This window comes from Nyctereutes procyonoides, unplaced genomic scaffold, assembly GCF_905146905.1.
Source record: "Nyctereutes procyonoides isolate TBG_1078 unplaced genomic scaffold, NYPRO_anot_genome, whole genome shotgun sequence".
NCBI lineage: Eukaryota > Metazoa > Chordata > Mammalia > Carnivora > Canidae > Nyctereutes > Nyctereutes procyonoides.
In genome coordinates this window covers 1,521,344-1,546,444 of record NW_026575035.1, presented here as the reverse complement: position 1 = coordinate 1,546,444, position 25,101 = coordinate 1,521,344, and the positions used below count along the sequence as shown (strand labels likewise).

At 39.3% G+C, this 25,101-nt stretch overlaps 1 long non-coding RNA gene across 1 annotated transcript in view; it reads right to left on the bottom strand.

The window, feature by feature from the left end:
• Nucleotides 1-20,380, bottom strand: part of LOC129505339 (uncharacterized) — a 33,500-nt gene extending 13,120 nt beyond the window's left edge. The window contains exon 1 of the long non-coding RNA XR_008663509.1: nt 20,287-20,380. This is a non-coding gene — a long non-coding RNA (uncharacterized LOC129505339). The remainder of the gene's footprint in view (nt 1-20,286) is intronic.
• Nucleotides 20,381-25,101: the final 4,721 nt, after the last annotated feature.

Genomic DNA, 25,101 nt, shown 5'->3' with positions numbered 1-25,101 from the left:
ACTGAAACATTACGTAATGTAACATAGAGTGTGTGACAAATGTCTGCTACAATGCCTGGTGCATGATAGGCCTTTATTATTATTATTATTATTATTATTATTATTACTACTACTACTAGTGATTTATTATTAAAGTGGGTTTTTTCCTTCTTTCATCTATCTTCTTTAGTTAGCTGTCTGGCAAACTCCCACTCCAAAGGCTCGTTAGAAATAGTACTGCTTTCTCGTGGAAACCTTTTCCACCTCTTCCATCCCTCATACTAACTAGATAACATTGCTCACATCCTTCTTCCATGTGGACACTTATATATTATATTATGTTGTGTTGTGTTATGTCATTACATCATATTTTGTTGTGTGTCCACACTCCCCCCTCATTGCGAGCTCTTTAAATGACAGGGCCCAGGTTTTACACATGTTCAGATCTTCCCAGGAAGCACAGCACTGAGCACTTACTGAATGTGTGTTAAGTGAATATTGAAGGAACTGAGTCATGGAGAAAAAACCGAAAGTCTAAGAGCTACATGTGTTAGTGTGAGAATACTATCTATCAACACAGCCTGTCACCACATATCGTTGTGTCCCCAGGTTTCCAAACGCTACCTCTTTTTTTATTATCTTTCTTAAGTCTCACTGCCCTGCTTATTTCATGCGGATTTTTTGCCAGTTTCCCAGTGCATAATATTTTTTTTAAAAAAATCTTATTTATTTATTTATTTATTCATGGTAGACACAGAGGGAGGCAGAGACATAGGCAGAGGGAGAAGCAGACTCCCTTCTGGGAAGCCTGATACGCAGGACTCGATCCCAGGACCCTAGGATCACGCCCGGAGCCAAAGGTAGACACTCAACCACCTAGCTGCATAGGTGTCCCCACTGCACAATATCTTGAACTGCAATTTGCTCCAGTTCTTTCAGCTTTTGTCACATCTTCCATGGGGTGCATTTTTTTTATGTTAGCAATCTAAGACATTGTTAGCTAACATTTACTGAACCCTTTTCCCCTACTTTTCCCCTAAAAGTTACTTTAAAAAATGTTTTTTTATAATAAATTTATTTTTTATTGGTGTTCAATTTACCAACATACAGAATAACACCCAGTGCTCATGCCGTCAAGTGCCCCCCTCAGTGCCCGTCACCCATTCACCCCCACCCCCCGCCCTCCTCCCCTTCCACCACCCCTGGTTCATTTCCCAGAGTTAGGAGTCTTTATGTTCTGTCTCCCTTTCTGATATTTCCCACTCATTTCTTCTCCCTTCCCTTCTATTCCCTTTCACTATTACTTATATTCCCCAAATGAATGAGAACATACAATGTTTGTCCTTCTCCGATTGACTTACTTCACTCAGCATAATACCCTCCAGTTCCATCCACGTTGAAGCAAATGGTGGGTATTTGTTGTTTCTAATGGCTGAGTAATATTCCATTGTATACATAGACCACATCTTCTTTATCCATTCATCTTTCGATGGACACCGAGGCTCCTTCCACAGTTTGGCTATTGTGGACATGGCTGCTAGAAACATCGGGGCGCAGGTGTCCCGGCGTTTCATTGCATCTGAATCTTTGGGGTAAATCCCTAACAGTGCAATTGCTGGGTCGTAGGGCAGATCTATTTTTAACTCTTTGAAGAACCTCCACATAGTTTTCCAGAGTGGCTGCACCATTTCACATTCCCACCAACAGTGTTTTCTCCGCATCCTCTCCAACATTTGTGGTTTCCTGCCTTGTTAATTTTCCCCATTCTCACTAAAAAATGTTTTAATTGAAGTATAGTTCATATACAATATTATATCAGTTTCAGCTCTGCAACACAGTGATTCAACAATTGTATTTAATATGAAGTGCTCATCATGAAAACTACAGTTACCATTTGTCACCATACAAAGTTATCACATTATTGACTATATTCCCTATGTTTTTCATCCCTGTGACTTGTTCTATAAGTTTATACTTCCTAATCTTCTCTTATTTCATCTACCCCCTCTCCTCTGGCAACAACCAGGTTTTTTTCTGTGTTTATGAGTCTGTTTCTATTCCATTGCTTTTTGATTTGGGGGGGCGGTTTTTGTTTTTTTCAGATTCCACATATAAGTGAAATCATAAGGTATTTGGTTTTTCTCTGCCTGATTTATCTCATTTAGTGTAATACTCTCTAAGTCCATCCATGTTGTTGCAAATAGTAAGATTTCATTCTTTTTTAAGGCTGAGTTGTGTCTCTATAACACATCTTCTTTATCCACTCATCTATCAAAGAACACTTGGGTTGCTTCTGTGACTTGGCTACTGTAAATAATGCTGCAATGAAAACAGTCCATATATCTTTTCAACTTAGCATTTTCATTTTCTTTGAATAAATATCCAGAAATGGAATGGCTGGATCATATAGTAGTTATATTTGTAATTTTTTGAGGAACCTCCATACTATTTTCCATAGTGGCTGCACTAGTTTACATTCCCATTATTCACATATTTAACAAATATGTATTGAGTATCTACTGTTGTAGGTAATTACATAATAAAAGATAAAAATTTGTGCTATGTACCAGCTCTGGCCTGGATGCTGTCTACATTATCATCTTATCCAGTCGCATGTTGTAAGAATGAACTTTCCAAGTATCATGGCACACTTCAACCTAGAGAACTGGGAAAATTTTCTGATTTACACTAATCTCTTTTATCTTGAGTGGCAAAAGAGATAATGAAATTACCACTAACTATGCCATATCCCTTCACATATTATAAAATTCACTAAGTTCCTTTTCTGGCTCACAGCTCTTCATTGTTAACCATTGAGTAGGCACCCATGAAAACTGCATCCTAGCCCATGGGCTACACGCAGCTCTGAGTATTTACTGGGAGAGGTGACTAATCGTATTTTGCACCCAGGCAGCAGCTTCAATAAGACCATGAAAGCTCACGTGTGCCTGGATTCTTATAACTACTCTTATTTTTAGGATAACACCCACATGGCACACAACTTTGAAATACCTGACTTGGTTTGTAATCCATTTCTGAACCTGGGGACTACTGAAGAATAAGGAAGAGACACTTTATCTAATGTTCCTACTTAAATAGTATTTTAAGAAACACATGATGAAATATAGTTTTACTATGGTGAAAAAGACAACGTAAAATTTACCATCTTAGTCATTTTTAAGTATTCAGTTTGGCAGGGTTAAATATATTCATATTGTTATGAAACAGATCTCCAGAACTTTCTCATCTTGCAAAGCTAAAACTCTGTGCCTATTAAACAATAACTCCTCTGTTTCCCTGAAATATATTTTATAGGGCTTTCATATACAAAGCTTATAGCGTTCAATCCTTTTCTTGTATAGGTTTCTAAGAGCACAAGAAGCAAATAGTAAAGGCACAAAATTGCTGTGTTTCCCTATGAGTCATTCTAGCCATCTGTAAAAATCAGTGGCTGTCAGAGAGCACCCTAAGTGGCTTCAGGCCTTTAACAGATAACTCAGGGCCTCAGTGGTACCAGGGAGTTGGAACACCTTTTGCTTGTTTGTGTGATTTGGGAGAACTTCTAGAAACAGGTTCTAAGAGATAAAATGGCTTCAGAGCTGTGGGCTTATCCCCAACCCTCAATGCTGGCATTCTTTTCCTCACACTTCAGACAATAATCACATGGCCTATACTGAAAAAGGTCCAATGACAGAAATCTCACCACACCTGAAATCAATGTTCCTTCATTGTCTTCCCTTTATGAAGACAATGGTTTTGAGAAAATGGCAAAAAACTGCTCTCTTGTGCACCTGAAAGAAAAGTGTTTGGAATTACCTGTCTGGTCTGGTTCTATGTCTTGACAGCTTCAGCCTTTCTTTCCTCCTAAATGCAATCTGGATGTAGGAGGTCTTAAAAGAAAATATTTTTAATGAACAGAGTATGTGACAACTGAGCCTTGCACATCAGTATAGTTCATTCATGCATTCAATAGTCAGCTGTCTAGAGAAACAGTCTGATGTGCAATGGAGTCTAGAAGCTGGGAGACCTCCTGGGGGATACATTTGTTTGTTTTGTTCAGTCTTTTGTCTTCTCAAGATCTCTGATGTCATCCTTCCTCCCATTCTTTGTCCATGTGATTAAGGCAGAGCTAACCCAGCCCTACTTTTATGGGCAAGCATGTCATCCTAACCTGCTTTCCCAACATCGCATTCCATGTGATGACGGAAGCCATCGCATGATCCCTTATCTCTGTCTGGGGTTCTAAGAATTGCCTCCTGCCAGACACGGGTGTCCAGAGCAAGATCCAATAACAGGTACTATACTGTAACTTTCAACTACAGGGTAACATGGTCAGAGAGAGTCAAAGTGACCAGTTAGAGTGAAGGTCACCAGCTCAATCTGATTGGAAGGAGAGCAAGAAAATTAGGTATATTAAAGGAAAAGGAGATTTCATTAAGAAATTGCTAAAGAATTAAGAAAATGTAAGGGCATACCTGAACCTTGGAACATTTTTAGAGAATTGAAATCAAGTAAAAATATTCCTAAACTATATTAAATGGCATATATGTATCTAAAATATATTGAAATTATTTTTTCAACAAGAAAAAAAAATAGCGCATGCTATCTTTACTCCAAGTCCTATTGTATAAGGTGTTATTGTCAGACTGGTACATTAATACATTCTATACAGATAGTTGATTTATCTATCTCCTTTTTTTTTTTTAAACATTGGTAGCAAGTATTTTTTTTAATTTTTATTTTATTTATGATAGTCACACACAGAGAGAGAGAGGCAGAGACACAGGCAGAGGGAGAAGCAGGCTCCATGCACCAGGAGCCCGATGTGGGATTCAATCCCGGGTCTCCAGGATCGCGCCCTGGGCCAAAGGCAGGCGCCAAACCGCTGCGCCACCCAGGGATCCCGATTTATCTATCTCCTATTTCAAGAAGTTTTTCTGGACATTTTGAAATGAACTGTGACTTTGAGTTGAAGATTAACTTGTTTAGAAGACTTTGTGCTGCCAAAAATACCAAAAGATAACAAAAAATAATAAAGAAATAAGCAGCTCAAACTTTGCTGATCTTTATGATAACCTAATTTCTCTCATGGCTACCTACTTTTGGAAGTTCCATTAACTCTATCTTGCACAGATTACTAGAGCAGTAGCTTTCCAATTTTTTGAGCCTGACACATCACAAGAAATATTTTAAATTGAAATCTAGAACAGGCATTTACATGTAAACATATAACTGAGAAAGTGTTATGGAAATATTTCTTTCCTTTGCCACCTGCAATTCAGATATTTTATTTTCTATTCCATTCCATCTTATTCTTGTTTTGTTCTATCATACTCTATTTAATTTCAAAAAGTCAGTTATGACTCACAAAGTTGATTTCACAACTTCCTAATTGATCTTAATGAGTAGTTTGAAAAACATTGCTCTTGTCTAGGATACAGCAAAGAATGAAAACTAAAAATGTCTTATATATGTACCAGCTCCAAAAACTTTGCCAATATACTTCAGATTCACTTCCACACTTCTTTTTCACTCATTTATTTATTCATTCATTTCATTTATTAGAGGAAGACCTAAGAAGCCTCTGCCAGGAGTTGGGCATTTTGTCAATTATTGGGAATATGGTGGTGGGCAGGATAAATTCCAGAGTTTACAGGACTAACCAACTCTAGGAGAGCTTGAGTCAGAAGAGAGGCAGTGGTGGAGTGAGGAAGGAGGTGGAATGTACTCTTATATCATGGCTCTCGGGGAGTCATTTACTCAAGAGTTTCTTGGTGGTAACAATGAATACAGTTTTCAGAAAGGAAGACATTGTACTTGGGTTCTGCTCCTATGGTGATGAATAAGTATGGGCAGTCTCTTCACTGCTGCTAGTCTGATAATGTGGGGGTAGGCAAGACATAAATAATTATGATAACCCTGTAATAGTACAATAGACCAACATAACCACTTTTAGTGGCATGGAATTAACAGATAGTTAAAAACAGAGTAAATGAAGACTGCAAGCAGGGAAGAAATGACAAGAGATGAGGACAAACACTGGGAAAGGAACCTGGTTGTTGGGAGATCTTTTCCAGGATAGGAAGAGATTTGAAGATTTTTTACAGGTTGAGGTAAAGGAACCAGTGCAAAGGCCACGACTGGGCATGATTAATTGATGTAGTACAGTGTTGGTGGATTTGAGGGGTGAGAGATCAAGTATAGAGGTGGAGGGATTCACCTGGGAAAGATTAACAGTGACCACTTTATGCATAAGACAAATGAATAATAGCCAAGGCCTGCAGTATTGTTAAATTTTTTATGAGAACAAAAATATTATTTGATGTGGAAATTTTGTCATTAGCCACCTTTTTTCATTTTTTGAATGCTATATAGATAGAATTTTGTCCTGAAACTACTCAAATTACAAGTCCTCTTGCCTCATCCTTTATTTCATTGATTCCTTTGAGTTTGTCAAAATGACATCATCTTTTACTCCACGGTCCTTTATTTTTTTTAAGTTGTACTTGAAGAATAACATAATATTGAAAAGCAAAGGAAATAAAAGTAAAGAGCTAGATGAATTTTCACAAAGTGAGCACATCTGTGTGAACTTTGTACCCTTTTTAAGAAACAACATGACCAGCAGCCTGGAAGTCTGTCCTTCCCAGGGACCCCTAACAGTTATTCTCTCTCCATCCAAGGGTAATCACTATCCTGACTTCTAACAAGGAGTACATTTTTAAACAAGAAAATAATCCAAGTTCTCTGATAGATAAATCCACATGCAAGAAGGTATTTCTTTAAAAGTTCTCCAAATAAGGATTCTATTTCCAGCCAGTTCTTAACTGTTTACCCAAAATGTTTCCCTCACTCCTATACTGTTTGCCTAGCTGGAGTAAAAGTAGGGTGAATAAAAGGCCAATCAGAAGGCTTTTTTCTGGAAGACTCCCCTTAGAAACAAACATTTTGAAATAAAATGGGGAGCAGAATTAAAACCAAATGTGAACAGCCTACTTACATAATAAGTAACCTATCTCTGGCTATCTTATGCATCTGATACATTGGTATCTTTTTAAAAACAAAATTTTTTCATAATTCTTATAAATGAAATTTTAGAAAATACGGAAAAGTCAAAACAATCCACAATCACCCAGAGATGCCATTGTTTGTAACAGTGAAACACTAGAAACATTTTAATGCCCATCAGTAGGAAATGGTTAGATTATAGTATATACATACTAAGACACCCTATGCTAAAAAGAATGAAGTAGAACTATATGAACTGGCTTGGGAAATATTCACCATCAATTTAAAGTGAAAATGTCTCAGTATTATATGCATAAAATGACCTCATTTATGCTAAAAATGCAAATGCAAAAGGATTTGGATGTTTATTTTTTTTTTTACCCAAAAACATCTTCAGGGTGCCTGAGTGGCTCAGTTCGTTAAGCATCTGCTTTTGGCTCAGTTCATGATCCCAAGGTCCTGGGATTGAGCCCACATCAGGCTCCCTGCTTGGTGGAGAGCCTGCTTCTCCCTCTCTCTCTGCCTGCTGCTCCCCCTGCTTGTGTTCTCTGTCAAATAAATAAAATCTTCAAAAACGTTTTCCTTGATCTCACATAAACATGACTTAAGTTTGTTTTAGGAGTAATTAAGGAACACATTATACTTGAGAGACAGTGCAATTTGAGAACAATGACAAATGGCTATTCATTGATTCAATGCCTATGTACTGGTAAATAATGGTTTGAAAAACAATATTCTCATGTCTTGTGGAAATATTAGATATTTAGAGTTATACATTTATAACATTTTCTGTTATGTACTAATTCCTATTTTGTGTGCCATTCTCTTTTGTGAAATATTAAAGTGTTCCTAAGTCAGTTATGACCTATTCAGATATATTGCATGTAAAATTAAACTTAAGATGCAACCAGAATAACCTGAGGACAAGATCATTTATTTCCAATAGTCTGAAAGTTGGTATCCTCATTAGAAATATGACTAATGAGGTATCTTGTTCCCCTGACTATAAATAATTCCTTCTCCGTCCTTTTTTATTATACTTAAGAGCCAGTATAAAGGGTCCTCTTCTGTGAAGGCATCTATATTTCACTAAGATAGAATGAGAGGCAGTTTACTTTTCACATACATATTAATACATACACTGTTGCACTCATCACATATAATTGTAATTCTTTATTTCAGGATATCTCCCAAGAGATTATACACTCCTTAAAAGCAAGGACAGGGGCACCTGGGTGGCTCAGTGATTGAGTGTCTGCCTTTAGCTCAGGTGGTGATCCTACAGGGAGCTTGTTTCTCCCTCTGCCTAAGACTCTGCCTCTGGCTCAGGTCATGATCCCACAGGGAGCCTGCTTCTCCCTCTGCCTATGTCTCTACCTCTGTCTCTGTGTTTCTCATGAATAAATAAATAAAATCCTTAAAAAAAAAAAGAAGGCAAAGACAATGCCTTATTCCTCCTTAGAACCCTAGCCCCTAGCTTAGTGTTCAACATACACCAATACTATTCCTGAGATACTGCCAATGTTTAGATAATTTTACTTAGACATGAATACCTAATATAGACATGAATACCTAAATATTTTTAAAACAGCCTTTGAAAAAATGAATATTTCCACCTGAATGATTCATTTAGCAACTGTGGAAGATTTTATTTTCCAAAGATGACCACCACAATATACCCTATCCCACGTGCTCCTTGAACAATGAGACCCGACATTCTTCCTATCAAGTAGTGTGGTTTAGGTCTCCTCCTTTTGAACCTGGGCAGATCTCTGTGATTGCCTTGATCAATATAATACAGTTGCAAGTGATGCCATATGACTTAAAAATGCCATGGACTTTTGCTTTGTCCTCTTAGGACACCTGCTTTTAGAACCCAGCTTCTATGTGAAGAAGCCAAGCAGGCTCATGGAGAGGCCACATGCAGGTGTTCCATCCAATAGCCCCAACTAATGTCCCAGCTGCCAGCTAGCATCAATTGCTAGACATGTGAGTGGGTCCTTGGATGATGGTTCCAGACCATAGCTGTTGTCACCAGCTGATGCTGTGGCAAAGAAAAAGGCTGTCCCTGGTGAACCCTGTCCAAATTGTAGATTTATGAGCAAAATAAATGATAGCTGTTGTTTTAAGCCACTAAGTACAGGTAGCTTGTTATGCAGCCATAGATAACCAGAACAGCCACCACTAGTTTACATGCCAGTGGAAATGGAGGGAAGAGCTAGGGCCCCAGAGCCCTCTCTTCTATTTTGTTCTTAACCCAGTTGCAGAGACAAGCAACATCGTCAAATCCAAATGGGATTCCAACCTAATTGGGGGCTCAGTTGGTTAAGTGTCCAACTCTTGAATACCGCTCAGGTCATGATCAGGGTCATGAGATGGAGCACTACATGGGCTTCATGTTCAGTGAGGAGCCTACTTGGGATTCTCTCTCTCCTTCTCTTCCCTCCACCTCTCTCTCTCTCACTCAAGTAAAATAAATAAATCTTAAAAAAAAAAAAAAAGAACCAACAGGATGACCCAAACTAGGACAAACAGTCCCTAGGAAATTAATTAGAGCCCATTAAAGTTCAAACAGATACACTAAAAATGAATTTGTAATGTCTGGAGTTTTGTTTTTTTGAGGAAGCAGAAAAGAATATTGTGAGCAACTATAAACAACAACTCTATTATTATCTTACTGACATGTTAAGAATCGTGTTACAGGTATGGGAAATTTAAATTAATTATCTAATGCTGGTATTCTGTGATGTCGTGACAAAGGAACTGTTATTTGCTGCAGGATGCTTCAAGATTTACCTACAGTTACTGAATAATCAGTTTGAGCAAAATATAGTTACTGACCTCATCAATGCTTTCGTCACAGTAAATCAAATTGTGATGAAAAAATTACAATTCAGTGAAATTCTTGATGCAAGTGTAGATGAATTAACCAGCTGGTTTACAGTCACGGGCTGCTTCTTTTCCTCGGAAACTACGTGTGACAGTTAAATTAACCTGAAGGGACTTGGAGGTTGGCAAAGATTTGCATATTTTCCCCCCATTTTTATTTATGAACTGCCAAGTTCTTTTGAGAGTATAACAGTGCACTTTTATATTAACAATGAAATACATTATTTGGGAGGAAGTAATGAAGAATGAGATTGAAGAAACCAGTTTGTGGCTTATCAACCATTTCCATCTATGAAAATACTGAAAATACTGCAGCATATAACCTTGAGTAGCACTCCCTCGGTTCTTTATTTTTTTAAAGATTATATTTTTAAGTAATCTCTATACACAATGTGGGCTCGAACTCACAACTCTGAAATCAAGAGTTTCATGCTCTAGCGACTGAGCCAGCCAATGACCGACCGCTGGCTGGATTCTTTAATGAAGATAAAATGTAAACTATTTTTTAAAGGTTTACTTTTTTTTTTTTTTAAAGGAATCTCTGTGCCCAGCATAGGACTCAAACTCACGATCTCAAGATCAAGAGTCGCATGTTCTACTGAGGAGCCAGCCAGATGCCCCACGTAAACTATGTTTATTAAGAACAAAAGGTTAAAGGGCAGCCCTGTCAGCTCAAGAGGTTTAGTGCCGCCTTCGGCCCCGGGGCCTGATCCTGGAGACCCAGGATCGAGTCCCATGTCCGGCTCCCTGCATGGAGCCTGCTTTTCCCTCTGCCTGTGTCTGTGACTCTCTCTCTCTGTGTCTCTCATGAATAAATTTTTCAAAAAAAAAAAAGAACAAAAGGTTAAAAAAAAAATAACACAAGGTTATGGGATTCTAATTTTCAGGGTATCTGGCTGGCTCAGTTGGAAGAGCGTGCAACCCTTGATCTTGGGGTTGTGAGTTTGACCTCTATATTGGGTGTAGAGATTATTTAAATAAATAAATTTTTAAAAAAATTTTAATTCTAATTTTCCTTTTATTCCCATTTAAGTCAAACTATCTATTTTTTATCTTGATAATAGCAGCTGTCAAGTCCACAGGAGTCTGACATTAACTAACAAGGGTGTATTCCTTTGGATATCCAATCAAAGGAAATGACAGCATTTCTACTTGCTCTCTAGCAAGTAGGATACCCTCCCTGATAAAGTTGGAAGAAATGATCTTCAAGGCCCTCTGCTCCTCTTGACGTTTTTTTCGTCTTTTCTCTTTTGCTTATAATTCTGAGTGGCTGGTTGACTTAAACAAACTACAAATCTGACTCCTAATACATTTTTTAAAGTTTTAAAATCAGTGCAAATTTCTAGAAGGTTGTCATCCATTGTCATTGTGGACTCCCTCCTGGAGTACCACTCTACTGTATTGTTTGAGTCTTGGAGGGCTAAGATTCATTAAAGATAATTATTAAACCCAAAATATTGATAGAGCATATGCAGAAAATGCTCATCACAGTATTGTTTATGATTTTCTAAATGTTTAAAATTAAAGACTGTCAAGTTTGTTGCATTATGTAGAGCTTGCACATCATGATTATGAAGAACATTTAGTAACCAGGGAGATCTCATTCTATAGAAGTGAACCCCAAATTTTAACTAGATTATCAACACAACTATGCAAAAAAGAGCTGATAGAAAAAGGAAGGAAACACATTAAAATGCTAACAGTTGCAGAATAGAACAAAGGGTGTTCTAACAGTAATAGAACAAAGGGTGATTATTTTTTCTTCTCTCATTTCATTCTACATTCCATGAAGGTGATTACATAATTATTACTAAAGTTATTTAAAACAATCACTAGATACTTAACAATGCTTGGATCCAGCAGGAGAGAATGGAGATCATTTTAAGCTATAGGTTAAAATGAAGTGACACATAAATATGGAGAAAGTCTTGACAGGGGTCCTTCTTTTGTCATTTTACCCAGATTCAGGAGGCACCTAGAGGTGACTTTTATCACTGAACAGAAGAGTCCCCTTACAAATAAACTCTGCTCCTTGGATGCCTGGGTGGCTCAGTGATTAAGTGTCTGCCTTTGGCTCAGGGTGTGATCCTGGAGTCCCGGGATCGAGTCCCACATTGGGCTCCCTGCATGGAGCCTGCTTCTTCTTGCCTGTGTCTCTGCCTCTCTTTGTGTGTGTCTCTCATGAATAAGTAAATAAAATCTTAAAAAAAAAAACAACTCTACTCCTATCCTTCAAAAGAGTCTTTGCCTGACTTCTCCATCTAACTCCTTCACATCCTCAACCCTTCATACAGCCTGGAGTTAACATAAGGCATTCTGTTTATAAGTAGGAGTGAAAAATATTTTACTTTTCAATTTAGAAACCAGCAAATGTACATCAGAAATTGCAAAGTTGTTTTTGAGAAAACATGATTCAGTCAGCATGAAGAGATATGAAGAATATATGAAGATGTGATACTGTCAGAGGTAAGCCTGATTTTGAGGGAAAGACCTTAAATCTAGCATAAGAAAGCCAGTAAGAAGTGGAAGTGGAATTTGCAAAATAGGTATAGTTGAAACCCAAACTTTATAGACAAGTACTGGCATAAACAAAAGTTAGATTATGGACAAAAATCAGATTAATCTGGATAGGGATGATTGGGAGAAAGAGGGTATTTTGGGTTTCCAAAGTGGACTGGGACTTTCTGACTTGTTCTTTTGTCATAAGCATGTTATTAAGCTGCAGTTTACATGTGTACTTAAAACACAAATTCAGATTTTAGACATTATCAAAAAGTTCTTGCTTTTTCCCTTTATCTGAACAAGGAGAGTTTTCTCCTCTTGCTTAAACAAGTTTAATTTTGGATGATTTTTGTTTTCCTGTTCAATGCAAACTTTTGTTTAAAAGAGTATTCTAGTTACAAGTAACTATGAATAGATTACTGCAAAATTTATACAAAATGGTATTTAAAATGTTCTTTTGGTTTTCTACCCTGCATGCCCCTAAAATAATTCCACAAAAGTTTATATTCATTTCCCAAATGTGAAAACCAACATTTCTGAAATTCTGGCTGGTATCTTTTGGGCTAATCAATATTATTTGCATATATTTGGAAAAAGGACAAAGGACAAATAACATTCTCTGTGCCTTGCTCGAAGTCAAATTCTTCCCAAACAAGGATCATTAAAAATTATCCTTCTCTTAGCAAATCCATTTCATCGTCCTGTAGTATTTCATATAAATATGTGCTTATGGGCAGCCCTGGTGGTCCAGTGGTTTAGTGCACCCTTCAGCTGAGGATGTGATCTTGGAGACCTGGGATCGAGTCCCACATCAGGCTCCCTGTATGGAACCTGTTTCTCCCTCTGCCTGTCTCTGCCTGTCTCTCTCTCTCTTTCATGAATAAATAAATAAAATCTTTAAAAATATATATGTGCTTGTGGTAGTTTTCTTTTTTTAAAAAAAAAGATTTATTTATTTTAGACAGAGAAAGAAAGAGAGTGTGTACATGAGCAGGTGGGAGAGGTAGAGGGAGAGAATGGCAGACTCCATGTTGACCACAGAGCCAGTTGTAGGACTCAGTCTCACCACCCCGAGATCATGACCTGAGCCGAAATCAGGAGTTGCTTAACTCACTGAGCCACCCAGGCCCCCCCTTCTTTGTTAATATGGTTATAAGAAATTTTTCACAAAGTAACCAGTTGGGTATAATACATCCTTTATCCATTTCTCATCCCCACAATCATTTCTCTCTTTGACAGAAAATTATAAAATACTTGTTTGCAGAATATACCTTACTTGTTAATCCTTTTAAAAATGCCTCTTTTCCTTATGTAAATAATTCTAATAAAATTTTCCTCAGACCTTAGGTGCAGCAATCACCCTACCCCCCATAAAAAAACAATAGACCTATGAATTGGTGGCTTCCCAGTCTTTTCCAATGTTAGTTCCCATGATCAGGACTCAAGGTATGGTCTACATCAGTTATTTAACTAATGACTGAGGAATCTAGCAAGTACATGTTTGTCATTCAACTGTTATACATGATTCAAATATGAGCCAAGTCCTTTGAACACGATTCACACATGGATCAGGCGCTTTATTCACATCTACTTTTCTTTTAACAGTAATCCTTCTTAATGCTCTAATTTTGATATAATTTTAGTAGTGGAATTAACCTGGAACAACTCAAAATTATGTAATCGATTACATTCAGTTTCATTTATAATTACTGTTTAATCTCAGCCTCTCAGCCTAACACCCCAGCAGAAATCTGGTACACACAACGTCAGTCATGGGTGGGTGGAGAGGCCTTTCCAGCTTGCTGATTCATATGGACTCACTAAATATATAAATTGTATTTATTTTTGCTAAAAAGTCTCAAGATTAGTCAAGTATTTGCCATTTCCTTAAACTCGAGGCCTTGGAGAAGTTAAGGGAGAGAGAGTGGAGGGAACTCCCTTCAGCAATTCCTAATTATGTTTCCCTTAACACTCATTTTGAAACGATTTAATTGGTGTAATTTTTTTTAAAGTTCCTGTGGTCAAATAAATTTGGTTTATGTTGGATTAAAAAATTAAATAGGGTTCTTTACCATAGAGTTTCTTGGTCTTTAATATGTTAATATATGTTGTGACTCTCAGAGACACAGGATATAAAAAATGTTTCCCGGGATCCCTGGGTGGCGCAGCGGTTTGGGGCCTGCCTTTGGCCCAGGGCGTGATCCTGGAGACCCGGGATCGAATCCCACATCGGGCTCCCGGTGCATGGAGCCTGCTTCTCCCTCTGCCTGTGTCTCTGCCTCTCTCTCTCTCTCTCTGTGACTATCGTAAATAAATAAATAAAAAAAAACCTTAAAAAAAAAAGGTTTCCCAAACTGTTTTCAACAGAGAACACCCTTTCCTTTAAATAACAACAACAGCTTCATTGAGGTATAATTTATATGCCATGAAATTCACTTGTTTTAAAGGCACAATTGTATGATTTTTAGTGAATTTACATAGCTGTACAACCACTGCTAACAACAGAAGTTTAGAACATTTTTATCACCTCAAAAGCATCCCATGTTCTCATTTGCTATTACTTTGAATTCCCATCTCCAGGCCCAGGCAACCACTAATCTATTTTCTGTCTTTATAGATTTGCCTCTTCTGGAAATTTTACATAAATAGACTCATACAATATTTTTGTGTGTGTGTCTAGTTTCTTTCATTAAGCATAATGTGTTTGAGGTTCATCCACTTTGTAGCATGTATCAGTACTTCATTTACTGACAAATGGTATTCTATATGGATATAACTCATTTTTTTAATCCATTCATGAGTTTATGGGCATGTGAATTGTTTCCACTGTGAATTTTGGCTACTGTGAATAATACTACTTAATATTGATGTACAAATATGGACATACATTTTTACTTCTCTTGGGTATATACTTAGGATTAAAGTTGTGAATGATAAAAGTTTATGTTTAACTTTCTAAGAACCCCCCAAACTGCTTTCCAAAATGGCTGCACTATTTTGCATTTCCATTTGCACTGTATGAGTTCTAATTTTCCCACATCTTCCCCACCTACTCATCTTAGTGGTGACTTGTGGCATCTCAGTTGTGTTTTTTTTTAATTTTTATTCATTTATTTATTCATGAGAGACACAGAGAGAGAGAGAGAGGCAGAGACACAGGCAGAGGGAGAAGCAGGCTCCATGCAGGGAGCCCGATGTGGGACTTGATCCCAGAACTCCAGGATCAGGCCCTGGGCTGAAGGTGGCACTAAACTGCTGAACCACCCGGGCTGACCTCATTTGTGGTTTTGATTTGATTTCCTAATGGCAAATAATATGGAGGAGCTTTTCATGTAATTATTGGCCATTCACATATCTTCTTTGCTTAAATGTCTATGGAGATATTTTGTCCATTTTTAAAATGGATTGTTTTCTTATTATTGTGTTGCAAGAGTTCCTTGTATTCTGGATACAAAGCCTTAATCAAATATCTGCAAGTACCTTCTCTGTGGTGTATCTTTTCACTTTTTTTCTTTTAAAATTTTTTTTCTTTATTCATGAGAGACACACAGAGAGAGACAGAGACATAGGTCAGGGGTAAAAGCAGGCTCCCTGAGAGGAGCCTGATGTGGGACTCAATCCCAGGACCCTGGGATCATGACCTGAGCCGAAGACAGATGCTCAACCACTGAGCTACCCAAGTGTCCCATCTTTTTCTTTTCTTTTCTTTTCTTTTCTTTTCTTTTCTTTTCTTTTCTTTTCTTTCTTTTCTTTCTTTCTTTCTTTCTTTCTTTCTTTCTTTCTTTCTTTCTTTCTTTCTTTCTTTTTCCTTCCTTCCTTCCTTCCTTCCTTCCTTCCTTCCTTCCTTCCTTCCTTCCTTCCTCTTTCCTCCCTCCCTCCCTCCCTCTCTCTCTCTTTTCTTTCTTTTTTTCTTTTCTTTTTTCTTTTTTCTTTCTTCTTTCTTCTTTCTTCTTTTTTCTTTCATTATATTTATTGGGATCCCTGGGTGGCCCAGGGCGCGATCCTGGAGACCCAGGATCGAGTCCCACGTCGGGCTCCCGGTGCATGCAGCCTGCTTCTCCCTCCGCCTGTGTCTCTGCCTCTCTCTCTCTCTCTCTCTCTGTGTGTGTGACTATCATAAAAAAAAAGATTATATTTATTAATTCATGAGAGATACAGATAGAAACAGAGGCACAGGCAGGGGGAGAAGCAGGCTCCATGCCAGGAGCCCAATGTGGGACTTGATCCTGGGACTCCAGGATCACATCCTGGACCAAAGGCAGGTGCCAAACCGCTGAGCCACCCAGGGATCCCCTCTTTTTACTTTCTTAATGGTGTCTTTTTAAGCACAAATATTTTTAATTTTGATAATGTTCAACCTATCAAATTTTTTATTACTTGTGCTTTTTTGGTCATTTATGAAAGTCATGAGAATTTTCTACATTTCTTCTAAGAGTCTTATAATTTTAGCTCTTACGATTAGATGAATGATTCATTTGGAGTTAAACTTTGAGTGTGATGGGAGGTAAGGGTTTGAATATATCTTTTTTGCATGTGGATATCCAATTGTCCCAGCACCATTCATTGAAAAGACTACCCTTTCCCTATTGAACTGCCTTGGCACCTTTGTTGAAAATCAATTGAGCATAAGTGTAAGAGTCTTTAATATGTAAATATATGTTGTGAATCTCCAACAGGGAGGATATAAAATGTTTCCCAAAATGTTTTTAACAAGGATCCTACCACCTGCCCCCACTCCTTTAAACACAGGCTTTCACACAGGTTCTTACTGCTGTCCACAGAATAGACTTCAGGGAATGCTTCTCTAAGGTGCTCAGGACTCTAACTTTCACTTGCAAAGTTATTGCTTGTTTTTAGAGGCTGAGAGGCTGAGGGTTAATTTGAAGCTGCAAAACCAAAGACATAATTTCTAGTAACATGCTTACAGTTAAGTACAGTAAGGCATCTCACTATGTAGAAATGTATGGAAAGGCTGTAGAAAACACTTGTTACTGAATTAGGCCCATATTTCACACATTGATAGTAATAAAAGGGAGTTTTATAGGCATAATGCATGAAACTTTGGAAGTATGAGAATTCTGCAATTGTGTGTTTAAATTTTTAGGGCAATGTATCTTGCTTGATCATGACATCTCACAGGTCATGTATTAAGGTGTTAAAGAAGATCGATTTGTATGCACCTTAGCATATATATACACATACATGATACACACATTCATATATACACACACTTTAGAGATATATTTTTCCCTTAAAAAAACAGATTTTATCTTAATGTTCTTTAACCTATGTAATGTAAAATGTTGGATAAATGTTGAACCTCGGTGGCTCAGTCAGTTATGTGTCTGACTTCAGCTCAGGTCATGATCTCCAGGTCTTGGGATCCAGCCCAGCATGAAATTGGGCTCCGCGCTCAGCGGGGAGTCTGCTTATCCTCCTCTCTCTGCCCCTCCCCCTGCTTTCTCTCAAATAAATAAATAAATAAAATCTTTAAAAAAATATCAGATAAGGGCAGCCCGGGTGGCTCAGTGGTTTAGCGCTGCCTTCAGCCCAGGGCCTGATCCTGGAGACCTGGGATAGAGTCCCACATAGGGCTCCCTGCAAGGAGCCTGCTTCTTCCTCTGCCTGTGTCTCCGCCTCACTTTCTGTCTCTCATGAAAAAATAAATAAAATCTTAAAAAAAGTCAGATAATTGCTTAAGTAACCTCCTTAAAATGACAATACTATCTTTGTCATTGTATTACTACAACAAAAACAAACCTTTAGTACAAAAATAAGAAGGGAAATTAAAAATAGTATCTTTTAATCACTTTGTATATATCTGCGGGACAAGAAAAATACAGAAAAGGTCAAAGATGGGAGAAAAAAACATGCAAACATTTTGATGGAGGAGAATGTCATCATAAATCTAGAAAAGCAGACCGGAAGAGCTTTGTCTGTGCTTTGCTTCCAGAGCCTGGTGGATGTCGTGGACCTACTGACAGGTGATCCCAGTGAATGCCTGAGGTTCTGGAATCCTCAGAAAAAGACAGTATAAGCCAACATACAGGTTTCTACCAACTCATGCTGAAGTGCATTCAATGACTTTAAACTGATATGTAGATTTTCTAACTATGCCTCCTTCTGCTAGTGATTTCCTGGTTCTTTTAAAGAGCTTGATGCTCTGTTCCTGAATATTTAAGATGTATCTTCCTTTCTACAGGAGTTTCCAAACAGAACAACAGCATCTGTTTCTTTTGGATATTCTGTTATTCTATTCAATTATTATTCTATTATTAACATTTATAGAAATTATCTTTCCTTGTAGAATTTAGCCATATTTAGGGCAGCATTCAGAACATGAAGTACCTCCTCCCTCCCTTTGCCAGGGTTTGTGTGCTCTCTAGTTTTGGGGCTTAATAGCCTTCATCCATCTTTTTTTAAGGTTTTATTTATTCATGAGAGACAGAGACACAGAGAGAGAGAGGCCGAAGGAGAAGCAGGCTCCTGGCAGGGAGCTCCATGTGGGACTCCATCCTGGGACTCCGGGATCATGCCCTGGGGAAGGCAGCCCCTCAACTGCTGAGCCACGCAGGCATCCCCCCCCCCCTTTACTTTTTAAGTAACGCCAGCGTTCATCATTTAAATCTCTCTCTTTTTTTTTAGGATTTTTAAAATTTATTTATGATAGTCACACACACACACAGAGAGAGAGACAGAGACACAGGCAGAGGGAGAAGCAGGCTCCATGCACCAGGAGCCCGACGTGGGATTCGATCCCGGGTCTCCAGGATCGCGCCAAACCGCTCCACCCAGGGATCTCTCTCTCTCTCTCTCTCTCTCTAAAAGATTTTACTTACTTACGAGAGCCACACAGTGAGAGGCAGACACACAGGCAGAGGGGGACAAGGGGAGCACCGCGGGGAGCCCGATGCAGGACTCGATCCCAGGACCCCGGGATCACGCCCTGAACCAAAGGCAGACGCTCAACCACTGGGCCCCCCAGGCTCCCCGAAATCTCAAATCTTTTTCGCAAATACCTGTTAGTCATTTAGCGACTAATGTAGGAAAACCTAACTAGTATTTTATTCTTTTATTTGTTCCCTGAAGCCACGTTGGATCTCTGCTCAGTATGTATGTATGTATTTTCTTTGCTCAGAATTTATTTATTTATTTATTTGTTTGTTTATTTTCTTTGCTCAGTATTTCTTATTTATTTTCTTTGCTCAGCATTTCTTATTTATTTGCTCAGTAATTCTTATATATTTATTTTCTTTGCTCAGTACTTATTTTATTTATCTTCTTTGCTCAGTAATTCTTATATATTTATTTTCTTTGCTCAGTATTTCTTATTTATTTTATTAATTATTAAATATTTATTCTTTTTTTCTTATAATTTTTTCTTTGCTCAGTATTTATTTTCTTTGCTCAGTATTTATTTTCTTTGCTCAGCATTTCTTATTTATTCGTTTATTTTCTTTGCTCAGTAATTCTTATATATTTATTTTCTTTGCTCAGTATTTAATTATTAAATATTTATTATTTATTTCTTATAATTTTTTTCTTTGCTCAGTATTTATTTTCTTTGCTCAGTATTTACTTATTTATTTTCTTTGCTCAGCATTTCTTATTTATTCATTTATTTTCTTTGCTCAGTAATTCTTATATATTTTCTTTGCTCAGTATTTCTTATTTATTTTATTTATTATTAAATATTTATTATTATTTATTTCTTCTTATTTTTTCTTAGCTCAGTATTTCAAGATTTTTTTTTCTTTTCCCCCCTTGATACTTGGAAACTTCCAGGCTACTGCCCCCCGCCCCCCAAGGAGGCCATCTACAGATTCTGTGTTCAGCTGTTTTCTCCCCGGCCTGGGGGTGGGGTGGGGGGCGCTCGCGTCTTTGCCTCCCGGGCTCCGCGGCGCTTACCTGCGAGGCCCGGCCGTCGACGGGGACGCGCGGCGCGAGGACCGCACCAAGGAAACCCTGCGCGCCCTGCCCTCCGTGACCTTCCCGACCCGGCGCGCGGCGGGCGGGTGCTGATGACGTCACGGCCCCTCGCCGCGGCCCGCCGGACGGCTGGGTGCTTACGTCCAGGGCCTCGCGCTGTGCGTGCGTCGTGGCTGCCGAAGGAGGCGTTTTCGCGCCGAAAGACGGGCGTCCGCGGTTTGTTCTTGAGGGAAACCGCTCTTCAGCCCGCCCCCCCCCCTCCTCCGCCGTCTGCCAACAGAAAATAGAACTTCCATCCGCGCAGCTGGACGGCTTCAGGAGTAGAAGCCCAAGGCCGAGGAGAGCCTGGTGCCAGCCGCAAGCCCCTGCCCTGCCGCCGGGACCGAGGGACGGGAATTCACTGCTCTTTCTCAAGAGGCTCAAAGTCTGGGAGATCTTCCCACCCCGAAGTAAGCTGCCCTAGACTGGATGGAGAGAGCGGCCTCCCGGGAATGAACCCCGGGACCCCCGCCCCCTATAGGGGCAGGAGAATTTGGATGCGACGGGAAGAGGAATCCACTCAGTGATGGGGATTCTTCTGCCCTCGACCTGGATGACATTCTTAGGAGCAGGAAGCATTGAAAATGGCTGTGTTTGTAGTCGTGAATAAACCAGGTATCGTAGGATGCTCGCGGTTCTCCTTCTGCAGTGTTGGCGCAATCCTTGCCACGTCAGTCACTCCTCGCGTTATCTTTACAAAGCTCTGATGTAAAGAACTCTTTACCCTGTTTTGTTATAGATAAATATCTGGGCCGGCGAAACTCCCACATCACCGTCAGTAACCAGTAGGGCTGTTTCCAGCCTGTTGACTTCAGGGCTACATTTTGCACCAGCCAAGGCAAATACAGTCCACGAATGACGACGTGGATAGAAAATGAACTCTCCCCCCCAAAAAAAGTCTGTAAATTCCAGTAAATTGACAATATATTCCTACTTAATTACTAGCACTCTTCCCATCTCCGTTCCTTCTATTTACTTTGCAGAGAGAAAAGCCCTTTGAACCCAAACATTCATCAACCCCAGTCCCAGACCAGTCGCAGAAGAGGCCAAAGGGAACCCAATCTCTTCAGCATCTACTTGTAGCATAAGTAGAATTGCAGGGAGTAACCCACTCAGGAGCAGTTCAGCAGAATTGGCAGTTTTCCCCACACAGTGCAAAGATTTAACTCAAAAAACATCTTCACGGGGATCCCTGGGTGGCTCAGTGGTTGAGCACCTGCCTTTGGTCCAGGGCGTGACCCTGGAGACCCAGGATCGAGTCCCACATCGGGCTCCCTGTGTGGAGCCTGCTTCTCCCTCTGCCTGTGTCTCTCCCTCTCTCTCTCTCTCTCTCTCTCTGTGTGTGTGTGTGTCTCTAATAAATAAATAAAATCTTTTTTTAATTTTTTATTTATTATTTATGATAGTCACACACAGAGAGAGAGAGAGGCAGAGACACAGGCAGAGGGAGAAGCAGGCTCCATGCACCGGGAGCCCGACGTGGGATTCGATCCCGGGTCTCCAGGATCGCTCCCTGGGCCAAAGGCAGGCGCCAAACCGCTGCGCCATCCAGGGATCCCCCAATAAATAAAATCTTAAAAAAAAAAAAAACAAACTTCATACAGGCATTCAAAATGGAAGTACAGTCTATTTACCAAATTAAATGTGAGTGATTTTTAAATTGTTCATACAACTGCTTCCCCCCTGTAGATTCTTTTTAATTACCTTAAATAAATGTGTACATTTTGAGTAGGTAAAAAGGAGGAAAGAAGAGGTGGGAGAGGAGGGAGGAGGGAGAGGAGAGGAGATTAAAGAAGAAAAGGTTCCCATGCTAGGTTAAACTGTATTCTTTATTTGCTTAGATATATTTGGGATGGAGGAAAAATCTATTCATATATAACCAACATTGATACTTCTTCTGAATTATAGTCTTTTTTTTTTAATTTTCAGAAGTATGGAGAGAAATGTCCTTACTGATCAGAAAATGAATTTTAGTATCTTGGAAAGTAGAGAATGCGAGAGCATCTACAAGGTGAGGTTCATGGCTGTATAATTTGGATTTCAGAGTGGTGTTTGAAAGGCTAGTAGTATATATATATATATATATATATATATATATATATATATATATATATATCACTTTATAATCACTTAGCACCCGTCTGAACCAGCTCTATGACCTCAGCGTTGCACTGCTTTGGGGATATCATGCTATTTATACAAGGAAACTAAAAGTTTATTCCAAAGGATAGTAGATAGGTTTTGAATCTTCAAAGTACTTGTTCTGCATAGAAACTAAAAGGAACTCTCTTGTTTGAGAAACTGTGGTGAGTTAAATATGTCTGCAAATTCTTTATCACCACCTCCCTGACCTCAGAGGTGGAATATACTTCTCCTCCTTTTGATTACTGGCTGGCTCTAGAAGAGCCAGAATTAATAGAAGATGGCACAAAGATGGAATGCCAGCTGTAGGCTTAAGCCTTAAGAAGGCCTGAGGTTTCCATTTTCTCTCTTTTGGGAGCCCCAAACTACCACACATGAGCCCTGCATGGAGAGTGAGGATGCTCAGCCTGCTGGCCTCTGGGGTGGGGGAGTAAGTGTGGGGATAGGAGATGGGGGGTAAGGGATGATGGGGTGGCTCGATGCCTCCAGCTGCAGCCATCCTTTGGAAAACACCAAGGGAGGCCAGTAGAACTGCTGGTTGAGCTGTCAACCCACAGAAGCTAGAAAGCAAATAAAGTGGTTGTCATTTTAAGCCACTAAGTTTGGAGTAATTTGTTCCGTAGCAAAAAATAACTGAAATAGAAAGCAAGCCATTCACTGTCACCTATGACTCTTGCTTAACAGGGGATGGCTTTGTTGGACGGACAGCTAAACATGCTTCTGTAGATTGGGTTTTGAGGATTTACTGTGAGTATCAGAGGGCACAGGCAGGGGTTCTTGTGGTTAGGGAGGATGGGGAGATGGGGTCAGAAAAGACGATGCAGAGGCGATCATGTGACTCTTGATTTCAGGGTTGTAAGTTCGACCCCCACATTGGGTGTAGGGATTACTTTAAAAAATAATAAAATCTTTTAAGAAAAAGAAAAGGTAATGCAGAAAATTGAGTGGGCAGAAGAGGGCAAGGGTTGACCTTCTGAGCCTGGGATGTTGGCAGCAGACAAGAGGAACTAAATAAATTCTGTGAATGAAACCAATGATTCTGGGCATCTGGGAGGCTCAGTGGTTGAGCATCTACCTTCGGCTCAGGTCATGATCCCGGGGTCCTGGGATCGAGTTCCGCATCAGGCTCCCCACAGGGAATGTGCTTTTCCCTCTGCCTATGTTTCTGTATCTCGCATGAGTAAATAAATAAAATCTTTTAAAAAAAGAAACCAATGATTCAAAGGCAGAGTGTTGACCAGGGGGTGTGGGGGTGTGTGTAGAATTAAATGCATAGGGGAATCCCTGGGTGGCTCAGCGGTTTGGCGCCTGCCTTTGGCCCAGGGCGCGATCCTGGAGTCCCGGGATCGAGTCCCACGTCGGGCTCCCGGCATGGAGCCTGCTTCCCTCTGCCTCTCTCTCTCTCTCACTCTCTCTGTGTCTTTAAAAAAATAAATGCATAATTATTCAAATAAAAATGTTTATTCATATGCCACATGAAATGATCTACCTTTCTATGCTTTCGGAAATGCTGCCTGAAATAGCATCCTTTTTATTGCATTATGGCTCCTTCTGAAGAAGTCCTTAGGAGAAAGTAAGTACATAGGTATTTTTCCATTTTAAATTTTTTTTTTTAATTTATTTATTTATGATAGAGAGAGAGAGAGACAGAGAGAGGCAGAGACACAGGCAGAGGGAGAAGCAGGCTCCATGCACCAGGAGCCCGACGTGGGATTCGATCCCGGGTCTCCAGGATCGCGCCCTGGGCCAAAGGCAGGCGCCAAACCGCTGCGCCACCCAGGGATCCCTATTTTTCCATTTTAAAAAACTGACATTTGTTTTCTTACATAAATCTTTCTTCATCACTTTATGTGGCAGTCATACTTAACACCATTAATGCAATTAGACACACAGAAACACAACACACAAGCACACATTCTTAGATGATTTTTTAAATTGGCAAACATGAAGAAAAATTTTCAGTTCTTAAAATTGAGTATTTGATATCAATTTTGGCATTTTGGGGGGAAATACATTTATTCATATTGTCATATAAACAGAACTACATAATTTAAAAATTTCATATCATTTTTTATTTGCAAAATTGTTTTAGCATTTATTAAGTTGAGATTTCACCGTTACCCTTTGTAATTAATTAATTATTTTATTGATTTATTCATGAGTGCCACAGAGAGAGGCAGAGACATGGGCAGAGGGAGAAACAGGCTTCCTATAGGGAGGACTTCCAAAGCAGGACTCGATCCCAGGACCCCGGGATTATGACCTGAGTCAAAGGCTGTTGCTCAACCACTGAGCCACGCAGGTGACCATTATTCTTTTTAAAAAGAATCAAAATGAGGGTATGTTCATTGGATAAAATAAAGCATCTCTTGATTTCAGAAAATTACATTTCTGTCAACCTATTGAAACCTTGTGGTATGATCTCATGAGCATATTGTTTTGCCTGAGACCCATTTCTTTGAATCCCAGTGTCTTCATTTATTTTATTTTATTCTTTAAAGATTTTTATTTATTTATTTATTTGAGAGACCCAGAGAGAGAGAGAGGCAGAGACGCAGGCAGAGGGAGAAGCAGGCCCCATGCAGGGAGCCCGACGTGGGACTAGATCCCAGG